Here is a 15,279-nt window from a genome sequence, read left to right as displayed (position 1 = left end):
ATGATTCCCGGACGCGATCAAAGACACCAGGTACGCTTTTTATGTCTGCCGCAGCGACGACAATCCGCGCTATGAGATCCTCCGGTGTGTCCACAGGTGTCACATAAACGAGTGATTTAACGTGACCCCATACGAGAAAGTCAAACGGATTGAGATCCGGCGAACGTGGAGACCAAGCAACGGGTCCCGCGTGTCCAATCCACCTCCTTAGGTATACAACATCGATTTCCGCTTTTCGCGATTTTCATCCTCTCAACGTGGTTTGCGACGCCATGTTCCATTGCAATTTTCGTTCCTCTTGATGCCTACTAACAACCCTCTCGGTTTGTCGGTCCATTAACAGAACACCCTGTATGCCTCGGCTCATCAACAGCTGAAGATATCTGCCTTCGCTCAGGAGTGGATTCAGGGGGGGGGGTGTGATTGGAATGACCACCCCTAGCAAGAGCCGAATGATATGGGAAAATTGTCTCTCCCGTAATAAACGGGACGGTCAAATAACTCACACAATTCTTCCCCTCCCCCACCCCCACCACATTATCTTGGATCCTCACCCGTTACTTTTCACAAAATTTAGGATAATTTTTACAAAATTTAGGATAATTTTCACAAAATTTAGGATAATTTTCAATAAACTATGGATCATTTTCAATAAACTATGGATCATTTTCAATAAACTATGGATCATTTTCAATAAACTATGGATCATTTTAACGAAATTACTGAGCATTTTTGCGAAATTAAGGAAGCAGTTTCACGAAATTATGACTTTTCTCCCCAAAATTATGGATCATTTTTAAGAAATTATGAATTATTTTCACGAAATTGCTGATCATTTTCAAAAAATTACTGACCATTTTCACAAAATATGAGAGATAAAAATCAATATTGGCATATTTAAATACACAATAAATACCTGCTATAATTTTCGGAAGTTTCACAGGCTTTCAGAAATCAAAATGGCACATGCATATCAACAAAAAGAATGAAGTTGAGCTCACAAAAACCGATCGTAAGGAACAGTAAACCCCGTTACTATCTACCGGCAAATAATGGAGCTGCAATGCTAACTGGTATCATTCCCCACAAAAAAATCGGCTGTGAAAGAAAAAAATAATAGTGATTCTCCAATCTCTCGGAGTCACCAGGGCAGAAAGGGTTAAACGTGAATCATATTTCGAAGATTTCTTCACAAAATACTCACTCGCAAATATCTACGGAGGCATTAGCTATGGAAAAGGTACATCTAGAAACCAGAAAATCCGAGGTATGTCCAACTTTTTGGAGCATCTCTTGAGTTGCTGTCATCTCCTCCCCGTAGGCTTCAAGTTTAGGATACTGAAAAGAATATTTTTCCTATAATTAATGTTTCTTTGCGAACATTATAAAATACTGACAAACTTACTACTAGTGTTAGTATGGATATACTCACGACCATTTCGGTCGAGCTACTGTTGTCTTGGCACTCGCGAGCGTTGAACTTACACAGTCGAATGTCGTGCAATGGTGCACAATTCTCTGGTTTTATGGCGCAATACCTACTCCGTTTTAACCTAATAGTAAATATGAATACGATAAACGAACGATATAAGAGTAAATGCGTAAATTTTTAAAAGCAAGTTAAAATTCAATTAAACAACGTGGCAGTAGCACAGACTGAGATCAGGGCCGTCTTAAGATCATCATGGGCCCCTGGGCCAAGTGATTTTTCTGAGGCCCACCTGGAAAATTCTCAAAAAAGCTCAACTACTTCTCGTTTTTCTGAAGCCCCTCTTCGGTTGAGAGCTCCGGGCCGTGCCCGGGTGGGCCCATGCGTTAAGACGGCACTGACTGAGATGAACTAGCTTACGAAACAATATCGATAATCAACAAGCAATCCTTGTCCATAATTGTGATACAGTATAAATACTTGTCCATAATTGTGATACAGTATAAATACTTGTCCATAATTGTGATACAGTATAAATACTTGTCCATAATTGTGATACAGTATAAATACTTGTCCATAATTGTGATACAGTATAAATACTTGTCCATAATCGTGATACAGTATAAATACTTGTCCATAATCGTGATACAGTATAAATACTTGTCCATAATTGTTTACCCAACGGATATCTCTGCAATCGTTCACTTCAGAACAGTGGTTCCTAACCGGAGGGAGGGGGGAGGTGCATATTTGGGGAAGGGGTGCGAGATCCAAGAAATAAAATTGTAACATCTGGACTGATTAAGAGAGAGAGAGATAGACGGCTTTTTCCCAGCCCACTATATCAAGGAAACAGATATTTCCCGTATTTTAGGCCGAGTCGAACTCGGAAAGAAAAGCCACCTGATCTCCTACGGGACTGGAACCCAGGCCCTCTTGCATTCAGGACAAGCATGCTACCATCTACACCGTTGGAAACACGGCCCTGCTTTCCTTATTTTACGCACTGTGGCGTGAGGCGCTGAAGTAGAGGCATTGGCAGCCTCTTAACTTTAGCAAATGGCCCCTAGATGGGGACGGAAGGGATAGAGATAGACGGCTTTTCTCAGCCCAATAAAAACATAAATGTATATCTGTTTCCTTGATATTGAGAGATGGTATTTTTTCGGCCCGAAATATATATACTGAGAAATTGAATTTTCTGGAGATTCAACATCCAGAACATCCATCGTGCCCACTTTGGGAAACACTGATCTTTGAGAGACATACTTTGAATTAGAAAAAGTTTCCAAATAACGTGTGGTATTCAGATATATCATTCATGTCTCAAGGGTTTGTATAGTTATTAAAAATAAAAAAAATAACTTTTTATACAGTCCCGAAACCCGATTAGAAAGTTGTTGCCCTGTCTCTCGTGATGCCAACAGAAACATTCCACGTTTTCGAAGTGTTTTACGTTTTTATTCGCTGAGATATTCGAATTCGAAAAACGGAGGAAATTTTGCAAAAAAAAAAAAAAAAAAAAGAAGCGTTAAATGCGAATAAGACGGTTTTTCCGTTCAGTGAATATTGCACTTGAAAAAAAAAACCATGTGATTTTTCGTTGACATCAGGAGAGACAGGGCAACAACTTTCTAATTGGGTTTTGGGGCACACGTGGACTGTAAAAAAGTTACTTTTTTTTATTTTAATAACTATACAGCCCCTCGAAACATGAATGATATATGAGTACTAAACGTTATTTGGAAACTTTTTCTAATTGGTTCGCTAGTAAAGTGCCCTGTTACCTATGCACCACGTGGCATATGTCGCGAGGCAGAATACAAGTAAACGAAAGCCGCTCCCCGTAGAGGCAATTGTCGCACCCGCAAGCGGCAACAAACAGATACTGTGATCTGAATGTATATTTTTTAATGTGAATAAAGCGACGTTGTAAATTGTGGATATGGATCGCTGGGGGGCTGTGACCGGGGGTGCCTCCTGGGCGGGCTTACCTCGGGGAGAGGGAGCTGAGGGTTCCCCTTTAAAGACGGTGGCGGATAGGTCGCCCGGGCCTCACGGCCTGGAGCCCCAATCGTAAAGATCGGGGACTGAAGGTGCCGGACCGGGGGGGAATGGCATTCAAGCCTTTCTGCCCGACGTACTCAGTTCTCTCCAGCGTGGCCCAATCCCTCGGGGTAATGTGCTGCTTATATCCCCATGGGACAGACATGGCACTACAGTTGTTATCTATCTATGCACCCTGTATATACCCATGAAAGCAAAAAACAAAGCAGAGATCGCTTGAATGTAAGTGATGATATTCGAATGGCCCTGTCAAAAAAAAGAACATCAATTTCAAAATATTCATTATGAAAAATCAATAACAAATTAGTAATTAAAAATCGACATGTAAATTTAATTTTGCTGCTTTGTGATGTATGCTTATGCCTTGTATAAATAAACCTGTGATACTTTTTATTAAAAAAATTAATTTTGCAACTAAATTTTAAGTTTAGAATTTTATAACAATTAATTGATGGAAAATTAATGTAATAAATTGAAAAAAAATTCCAATTAATAAGCAATTAATTATTCTAGGGGGTGCGGGAAGGTAAATCGAATAACATACTTTCAATTACAAAAAGTTTTCAAATGACGTGCTGGTTACTCAAAATGTCTTAGATTCTCCAAGGGACCGTTATACATTAAAAAAAAGAACAATTAACTTTTTTTATGCAGACCCTGAGTGCTAAAACGTCCAATGGCGTATTTACGGGGGGGGGGGGGGCTTAGCTGGTTGTAGCCCAAGGCGGAAAATTCAGAGGGCAAATTAGAGGAATGAGTGCCTAAGAACATTAGTAGAATGGGAGAAAGGCAGCAAAATTTGTATAACCCTCAATGAATCCGCCTTTGCCCAGACTAGAAGGGACTAGGTCAATGAGTGACCAAAAAAGTGACCCACGTGAGTGCTTAGAGCGTGAGCAAGCATGTGAATGACAGAAACAGTGGTGACCGGTGACCTAGAGTGCGTGCAAGCATGTGAATGGCCACAACAATAACCTAGAGCATGTAAACGTGTAAATGATAAAAAGAGTGAACCATGAAGCAAGGAACCATGTCAGTGAGCAACCAAAAGATTGACCTAGAACGTGTGCAAGTATGTGAGTGACCAAATGGTGTGCAAGCATGTGATGGACTAAAAAAGTGACTTAGAATGTGTGTGAACCATGGTAGTGAACAAAAGAGTGACTTAGAGACACAATGTACTTGCAAGATTGGGGGAAGGCCAAGCGGGTTACAGCGCAGGGTGGCAAATTTGAGGACAGAGTAGTCAAGAAAATTACACTATAATGGGATTAGGGCGGCTAAAAAAATTCGTATTGACCACAGGCGACAAAACCATAAATGCGCCTCAGAAAACGTCTAATTACTGAAATGTAAATGCGGCTCCGAGAAGTCATTTACAAAAAATTGCATATTTTTAAATGAAATATTAACGAAGATATTTGACTTTGAAGCTTTCAGCAAGCTTGCTAACACCGTGATAAGTTGACAAATCATAGTGATTTTATATATTTAATATCTCGATAAATATTGCATTTAAAAATATGAAATTTTTCGCAAAAAAAGACTTTTCATCTACACTTCATAAAAAGTTAAATTTTAATTTTTTTTTATGTATACGACCTCAAACAAATTTAGAGAATTCCAGTAACTTCGCGTTATTTGAAAAATGTTTGTAGCTGGAAGTATGTTTCTAAAGTGTCAACGGTTGTAGCGACATCTGCTGTACGAACAATTTGGGACACCCTGTATAGAAATATGGACTCGTAATAATTTGACGACATAATTATGGATAACATAATTATAGAGTTGCAAATTAGCATTTTATAAGTACCCATTTCTATTACAGAGCGTTATGGACGGAAGGTCCACGAAAGGAGGTGTGGTAACTTGCACATCGACAAGAGTCGGATAGTTGAAGTAGATGACAAGGAAAGATGATGTCTGGTACAAAAATCCAAGGACACTACCCAAAAATACAAATGTTTTGAATACTTTGCTTCTTGTAGATCTAGCTGCTACGATTTGCGGTACGCCAGTCAACATAGAGTTGCTGAACATTTCCCTGCAATAAAGTACTATGTCCTCTTTCTCTTTCCGCAAAATTTCACTCGTTTTCCGCACTTTCGTTTTTTGCACGTTAGGAGCCTGCATCTAAAGGAGAAAAACGACAGAAATAATCAATTTGTATTAAAATAATTTTAGGGATAATTTCACATACCTTAACAGGTGTCTGTCCAGCATAAATTTCGAATCTGAGATAATCGGACTCTTCACAAAATAGAAATAAAAACCATAAATTTGAAATTTCATTTCTTCTGTACAAAATTACGTACTTTTCACGAAGTTATGGTTCATTTTCACGAAATTATTGATCATTTCCACGAAATTATTGATCATTTTCACGAAATTATTGATCATTTTAACGAAATTATTGATCATTTTCACGAAATTATTGATCATTTTCACGAAATTATGGATCATTTTCACGAAGTTATGGATCATTTTTGTAAAACTATTTATCATTTTCGTAAAACTATGGATCACTTTCGCAAAACTATGGATCATTTTCGTAAAACTATGGATCACTTTCACAAAACTATGGATCATTTTCGCAAAACTATGAATCATTTTCGCAAAATTATGGATCATTTTATCCATTTCATATACAGAGTGCATAGGTAACAGGGAGTATGACATTTTACTGGCATCTACCAAACAGTGCACAACGAATCTGACCAAGCATCTCTCCAAAATAACCTCAACATTGTCTCTGAATGGTGCTCGTCCTGGCAATTACCCCTTAATTTTTCAAAAACAGTTTTTATGAAAATTACTCGCAAAAGACTTCCCCTCGATTCTTCTTACATTATCAATATATCCTTAATCACCGAAGTTTCTAATTATAAATATCTGGGTGTAATTATTTCTGCCGACCTCCGTTGGAATCTCCATGTTGATTACGTCTTTCCATATATAAGCGTCTCCAAAAACTCTTTTTCTTTTCTTCGTCGTAACCTCAAAACTCCTCCCTCAGACATCTCTGCTTCCAAACCTACATCCTTCCTGTACTCTCATATGCCTGTGAAATCTGGGACCCCCATACTCTCTCCAATATAGAAAAATTAGAATCTATTCATATTAAATCCGCCCGCTTCATTCTTAACTGTTGTTAGTCATCCTCTGCCCCCGTCACTGAACTCAAGCGCCAACTCAATATGCAACCGCTTTTTACCCGTAGATATATCTCTCGATTATCTTTCCTTTTCAAAATCCTTCATGGCCATTTTCATATCGATACTTCCAATTTTCTAATTCCAGCTTCATACTTTTCAAAAAGAATTAACCATTCACAAAAATTGAAACCCATCCACAGATTGTTTCAAATTTAGTTTCTTTCCTCGAACAATAACTGACTGGAATAACCACCCGTCAAACATTATTGATTGTACAACAGTTTCCAATTTCCTTTGTAACACATCAATTGTCTCTGTCAAACTTCATCACCACATTCCCTTGTATGGGCCTCGGCCAACCAATATTGAATAAATAAATAAAATAAATTTCCAATTAGAAAAGGTATCCAAATAATGTGTAGTACTCGGATATGTCATTCATGTTGCAAGGGGTTGTATAGTTATTAGAACTAAAAAAAATTAACATTTTATACGGACACCATGTACCCAAAAACCCAATTGCAAAGTTGTTGCTCTGTCTCTCCTGATGCCAACAAAAACAATTCCAACGTTTCCAAGTGGGAAAAAATAGCTTTGAATGCGGATGAACCGTTTTACCCGCATTTAATGTTGTTTTCCCCCAACTTTGATCCGTTTTTCGAATCCGAATATCTAACCGAATATTTCACTTGGAAACGTGGAATTTTTTTTGTTGGCATCAGAAGAGAGAGAGCAACAACTTTCTAATTGGTTGTTGGAGCACAGAGTGTTCGTATAAAATGCTAGTTTTTTTTGTTTTTATAACTATACAACCCCTTGCAACATGAATGCAACATGACATATCTGAGTATACTACACGTTGTTTGGATACTTTTTCTAATTGGAAGTATGCCTCTAGGATCAACGGTTTCGCCAATAAAATGCTATACGCCCTGTTGCCTATATGTGCCCTGTGCAAACCAATTTTTCTCCCTATATCTAGGGTACTACATGTGTTTTTTATTTTCATTTTCCACAGGGGATGGGTTGCGTGGAGCCTTGTATAAGTGAAGAAGATGGATCATTTTCATAAAATTATAAACCATTTTCACAAAATTAAGGATGATTTTCACGAAATTAAGGATCATGTTAACGAAATTAAGGATCATTTTCATGACATTAGGATCATTTTCATGACATTAGGATCATTTTCATGACATTAGGATCATTTTCAAGAAATTAAGGATCATTTTCAAGAAATTAAGGATCATTTTCAAGAAATTAAGGATCATTTTCAAGAAATTAAGGATCATTATTTTTTGCAAAATAATGGATAATTTTTGCAAAATTATGAATCATTTTCAGTAAGTCAAGGATCATTTTTTCAAAATTATGGATCATTTTATATAAGATATTGATCATTTTATGTAAGATATTGATCATTTTATGTAAGATATTGATCATTTTATGTAAGATATTGATCATTTTATGTAAGATATGGATCATTTTCTCGAAATTATGGATCATTTTCTCGAAATTATGGATCATTTTCTGTAAGTTATGGATCATTTTCTGTAAGTTATGGATCATTTTCAATAATCTATGAATCATTTTCACGAAATTATGGATCATTTTCTGTAAGTTATGGATCATTTTCAATAATCTATGAATCATTTTCACGAAATTACTGATAATTTTCACAAAAATAGGACTATAAAACCATTTTGGACAGACTCCCTGCGTAATTCACATGAAATAATTTAATGCAGTTCACAAAACTATAGAATATAAATCCTCAAGAACTATACATAGAGTACGATTCTCTATACACAAAAACTAATACTTAAACATAAAATTTCATGCATAATATTAAAATAACATTGAATATATATATATATATATATATATATATATATATGTATATAATAATTAATATAATTAATATAATATATATATAATAATATATAATAATATATAAGTAAAAAAATTAGTATATTAATATATGCAAATATTTACTTTGTTTGAGTACATTGTTTCGTTGCAAATTTGTTGCTGGAAGGCCTTAGTCGATTTGGTTAATTTTTCCTCGAGTTCTTTTACTCGAGGAGATACTAAAACAGTACACATGTACAAACAGCACACATGGTCTAATGAGGAGATGGGGGAAGCATTAACGACATCACAAATTTACGACAGCCAACTGGATAGGAGAGATGGACATAACTCGTTTACTTTCGTGATGGAAGTTATAAAATCTACAGGATCACGTCAAGAAAGATCAACGTCTGGAAAATTAAACTGATATTTATGTGTACGTCTATGTTTCGCTAACATGGCACGATTTTATCGAATCCTGTTCTTGTTATTGTATCGATCATGAAAGGTGCTTCTTCGGTGAAATTATGTTCACTGAACAAAAACACCATGTTTTAGATCGGGATTTTCATGCTATAAAAGTTTAAGTACTTTTATAAAACTCGAAAAATGCCACCAATAAGATTATTGGTTACATTCTAGAAAATGCAACAGTAGATCTTACTGGTAGCATTTTTTAAAAGGACTTTTATCAAACTTTTACAGTATAATCCCGTCCTTAGGCCGAGAGATTACACTACTCAGACATACGTAGCACCTATTCTGATTAAACTTGGTATATAGGATGTATGGACCACGGCAAGGTGGGGACTTGGGGGTCTGGTCCCCCCGAAATGTGAGAAAAGGACCGAAAAAAGGGGAAAAGATGGCCAAATCTATTGTTCTATCACTTTGGTCCCCCCCCCCCGAAATGAAAGTGGTCCCCCTACGAACAAAATTTTTGGCTACGCTCCTGGACCATTGGGGAAAAGAAAGATTTAGTGAAATAAAATGGTTAAATGTTTTACCGCCAGGTGAAAAAGTGGTGCTGTTTCATAGCATTTACCTTTTTCCCATGATCCAAATAACGTATATATTAAGTTTCTTGAAACTTAGTATATACGGAAAGAAAAAAAGGGAAAAACGGACCACACACAATCAGCAGATAGCGAAAATCAGCAAACCGAGGTAAAAACAAACAGATTTGTTCAAGTCACATACATATTTGAGTGGCCTCTTTCTCTCCTTCGCCTAGCTTCTCTCGAATATGTGCGGTGTAGAACAAAACAATAATACTGTTTCCGTCGCTAGTCTCTATTATACACTCCCGTACCTCTTGAACGCAGCACTATGTGCTTGGCCTAAAGCTGTTGAAGCTCGAGAATTGTGTCTTTTTCGTTTTCTAAAATCAACTTAGATTTTGTGCAATAATTATAAGAGCATCCTAAAGAAAATTACAAATTCACAAATGAAATAATTTTCGTCACCGTTTGAGTTTTCTACGACACCATTTGTGACAAAGAGAAACCTAGCATAGTAAGTGATAGCATTCAATAAATTCCTCATAATTAATAAGTTTTTTTATGAAATTATAGTCATACTATGTTGATGAATCGGATAATTCGAACTTTTCTGCTGGCCCCTTGAGATTCGAATTGATCAAGTTCGACTGTATTTCAGACCACATTGTGGAAACCACTGACGTAGGAAAGGACCCATTGTTATTTGTATATTTGAAAGGCTCGAGAAAGGAAAAACCCCTTCAAAGTAAATATCTAGAGGGTCATTTTTCTTTCATTTCAATTTCTAAAAGTGGCCGTTATTCGGAAATCGTAGTTCGGAAATTAACCTTAATGTAATCCATGGGATGCGATCTGTGTGTTTGTTCCAAAAAAATGTGGTCATTGTTTAGAGGTTGCCGTTGTTCGGAGGTGACCGTTAAAGCCCCTTTCACACGCGCCGGTTTCGTTCGTACGGAAGCCGTCCCGTCTTTTCTCCCGTGGGTGCGAAGCAGTCAGCTGAAGAAAGAATGGGCCCTTTCACACAAAGGACAGGGCAGTTGATTTGATGGTGTACGGTTGCAGCCGGCCAAACGACTAGCAGGCCGTAACAAACGGCTAACAATAACTAATAAAAGACAACGACCGGAGGGCAAACCGCGACGGCATATTTCGGTACGGACGAAACCGATGTGTATGAAAGGGGCCTTACGGTACGGACGGAAAGATTCCGTCCCGCCTTTGTTTTTAGTTAGTCATTGTTAGTCGTTGGGCCGGCTGCATCAGCCCCACCGTACGGAAAAAATCCTTCCTCCGTCCTTTTTAAAAGACATTTTTCTTGGACAATGTGTGTATGTGAAAGGGGCCTTATGGGAGGTTTTACTGTATTTTAACGTTAAAAATCCAACATATATACATTAACATCCAACACACGTTGATGGATTTTCGCATTTTAAAATCTCGGTTAATAAATTGAAAAACTTTCTACAAGTCGTAATTAGACCACTTTTAGCTCGTCGTCGTTTCGAGAAATCGGTGAGCGTTGATGTTTGAGCTTTTAGACACGCATAATAAATTGAGAAAAGTCACTAGATTATTAATTGAATCTCTGTTATTCTAGCTAGTTTGATGGAGATCGCATTATTCATCAAGAAAGATCCATTAGACATTAGTCGAAGTTCAGATGATAACCCCGAGCTAAACTCTACCATCAAAGGATATCACAGTCACTGCGAAGAGAATAAGTCCAGAAACATGACCCGGATTGATATTAACTCTTTAACAGGCATAGCAGAGATTTTACTAAACTCTCCCCCCCCCCCACCGTAAAATCTTCTATCTCATATATGCTCGGACCAAATGTGGCCCTGGAAGTCATCTGATATGGCCCGCAACAGCAAACCTAATTTTGTAATAATAAATGAAGATTACATTTCATTTACAGATAACTTGACGGAGCCGTGGCACATTTAGGGATCACTCAAATGATCCATGGCATATTTCTCCAGATCACTCAACAGAACCGTGTGGCACCTTTACAGATCACTTGAGTGCTCCGCGGCACAATTGGAGATTACTCAAGCTGCCCACGATGTATTTATACGTAACTCAAGTGGCAGATTACCTGATCATTTAAGTGACTAGCGGCTTATTCACAGATCACTTGAGTGACCCGCGACACTAAGCCTGCGAGTATACAGCTCCAGAGTACTTAAGTGCCCGCGACACATTTACAGACCATTTAAGTGACCCGTGGTGCCGTTACAGATCACTTAAGTGATCCGCGACATGATTACAGATCACTTAAGTGATATGTGGCAAGTTCCAGTGCACTTAAGTGACCCGCGGTGCAGTTCCGAATCACTCAAATTAACCGCGGCATAGTTCCAGATCACTCAAGTTACCCGTGGCACAGTTCCCGATCACTCAGACAGCCCACGGATTTTCACATGACTTAAGCGACCCGCGGCACATTCCTGGATCACTTTAGTGATCCGCGGTACTTGCCAGTTTACACATGCTTGCTTTCAAAAATTTTCACCATGTTTAATTTCCTAGGGCCCGTTCTGAACCTGAGGCACGTATGTTATTTCCGGGTGGGCCCCATGCATTAAGATGATACACCCAGGACCCGAAATCTAGGAAATTGGATCATAAATACTCAACGTCACTGATTCTAGCCAAAAATGTTGCCATTTGTTGGCGAAACCGCCAGTTATTGCTTATAAATTCCCATTGAGAGAGGAATTCTAAAATCAACATAATTTATAAACTACGCAAATTATATTCATCCCTGATTTTTCCGTAAAGATTATAAATTAAAATTTTCTTTTGACTGACAAAACAGCGGAAAACCTGGAATACTTAGAAAAAAAGTCGGGAAAGGTAAGATTACGGGACAATACGGGGCATATAAATAATCAAGTCGGAACAGCAAATATGTAATCGTCAAGTATCAATAGAACAACAGACAGAACATTTGTTTAACCCTTTCACCGGCATTCACGAGATATCTCGCTTTCTTAAAAGACTTTTATTTTACCAATGACAAGCCCAGATGTTTTGTAAGTATGATTTTTGAATGGGGAACACATTTTTTCTGAAATGAAATACTATTTCACGTAAAACAGATATGGCATTTCACAGGGGCTTTGGTTCTGCTATGCTGATGAAAGGGTTAATGCAGTGTTTCTCAAGGTGTGCGTCTCGGCTGCTAGGGGGGAATCACCAACCTTTGTCAGGGGCATCGCGGCGTGACAAATGACACATGACAAATGTTTGAGAGCCACTGAGTTACTGTGATAAGCTCTAATTCCAGTAATTTCTTGGGAAAACATCTTAGGCCGAGGTTACACTATAAAATTTAATTAAAGATCTTTTTACAAAACTTGTGTGAAAAAAACAGCCAATAAGCTTATCGGTTGCATTAGCTTGAATGTACGTTTTGTAAAATGAAATGTAAAATGAATATGTTTATTGATTGCATTTTTTAAGTTTTATAAAAGAACTTTCATAAACTTTTATAGTGCCTTATAAAAACAGCGGCAGAAGTGACAAACAAATGTGCCATTATATCCAAGGTCATTGCGTTTTCATCAACGTTATAAGCAAGCAGGGGTGTAAGGGAAAGGCCGGGAGAGGGGAGGTGCTCGTGGTCCCTCTCTCTACCCAAGGCGATCAAAAATTTAAAATATTTTTGCAAAAGAAAAGTTAAAATATCGAAAGAAAATAGCTCTATATGTGCTATTATAATCAATTTTTGTTAATTTAAATGCTTTTTTAGAGGTTGACAACTCAATATTTCTCTGGAAGGGATTGCTTGTGCCCCCCTTCCCAAAGCTTTTTGTGTCTTCCTCCGAAAATGTCGATTCCGCGTACGCAACTGCAAGCAAGGTCCATTAACATTATTGACCACTATGTCAGTGATTCTTAACCTTTTTTTTTCATCCCTCACCCCAGTGCAATTCGATTTACCTTGCCGCACTTCCTTGAATAATGTGTTGCCTATTTGTAAAAAAATTAGTTGTTTTTGTTGCTAAATTACATTAATTATCCACTAATTATTTGTTATAAAAATTTTGAACTTGAAATATGATTGGAAAATTAATTTATTGAAGAAAAAATGTACACAGGTATCAACGCAATAAAATTAAAATAGCTGTACATGTTGATTATTAGTGACTTATTTGCTAAGTTGTTTTTCATAATAATACATCGAAATTGAGGTTTTTTTTGAATGAAATGAGGCTACCTGCATACTGATATTCAAGCGGTTTCTGGTTTTTGTTCTCATCAGCAAAAGTGGTGAAAACCTGATTTCACAAAGGTATATGTAGTGAATGGTTAGTAGTGTTTGTGAAGCTGTCTTCTAGTGTTGAGAATGGTTCCAACAGCTCACAAAAAATTGTTCCAAAACATAATTTTGAAATTCCATTTGAATATGTGCGCTGACGCGAATTTCACAGTGAAATCACTTTTTATTAGATAACCATCATTTACAGAATTGGGTTCGAAAAGCAATGGCTCGCAAACAGAAAAAGAGACTTCGTAAAAGCAGCTGAAAATTGTATGCATGTGTGTATTCTGTCGATCATTTCTATTAGAAGCATCAATATTTCACGCAACCTCATTTCTGTGAGCATTTTCTTAGAAAATGAGGTGCCAAATGTCGGTATGATTCATAATTCTTCAAAAGAGAACTGGGAAATTTCATTTTTCCACCGTTTTGATCTTCCTGAATACGTAATCAACACGTAAGATTTTTTTTTTTCTATCTCGCACCCTCAAAAGCGTGCTTTTTCACGCTATAAATCAACTATAGAAGCACCCGTGGAAGTCTGACCAGAGGGCCCCGCAAAAGATCCCAGCATAGGGGCCCTGCTCCTGGATGTGGGGGTCATGCCAGCACCCACCCCCCCCCTTCCAGTTAAGAACCACTGCTCTATTGTGAATCAGCCGGTCTGACAATTGGTAACGTTATAGTGAAGGTCTCGTTATATATAACTGAGTAGTTATATCGGAGTTGAGAACTGTACTATCAGGCCCAAGACAAAGCCAAACATATCAAAATAGCGACTGGAGAATAACAAAAATTATGAAGGTATGGCGAGAAAGAAAAACCACATACTCACCATGATGGTAAATATTTCGAGGTGTACTGAGTTTATCCTAAAAATTCAACTATTGTATTTAAACCGATCGGAATCACAAAAAATCTTTCTCATTTCCAATCATATATTTTCCATAAACTGCCGTAAGTTGGACATTCTGAACACTGACGGAGTCGAAATTCTTACTGACACACTCCGAAGCTTATTTCATCGCCGGTAAACCCTTTATTATTATAATATAACACGCGTGATTCACAGATTAATACTTTATTTGGATCGTAAAACAGCAAACGTAGAGAACATGGATAAATAGGTAAAGCTTGCAATGAAGACTTTATGTTGAGAAATGATTCAGCGCCTCATTTTCTTCACGAAATCGAACTAGAAGTTGTAAAAAAAAAAGGAAAATCAATAAAAAAAAAAAAAATGGGGGAAACGCATCAAAGTCTCTAGCAATAATTCGTTCTAGCTTATTTTCTCTCTATATTGCGTATCATCAATCCTAATATATAGACAGACATGTTGAAATCTTATATCTAGCGTGTGTCACGGAACATTTTCATTTTCTTTCAGTTTCAAAACATAAATTAGTGAACTTGTTTATGAGCCACGAGGTTTTTATTTCTATCTTGCTTTCGTAATTATCCCGTGTCACCAATTCCCATGTGTGTATTTGACGTGGAAAG

This window comes from Pholcus phalangioides, unplaced genomic scaffold (genome assembly GCF_987345545.1).
Source record: "Pholcus phalangioides strain wild (caught in Gottingen) unplaced genomic scaffold, Ppha-v1.0 ptg000017l_1, whole genome shotgun sequence".
Classification (NCBI taxonomy): domain Eukaryota; kingdom Metazoa; phylum Arthropoda; class Arachnida; order Araneae; family Pholcidae; genus Pholcus; species Pholcus phalangioides.
The sequence above is the reverse complement of the archived record's forward strand: the minus strand, read 5'-3'. Positions refer to the sequence as shown.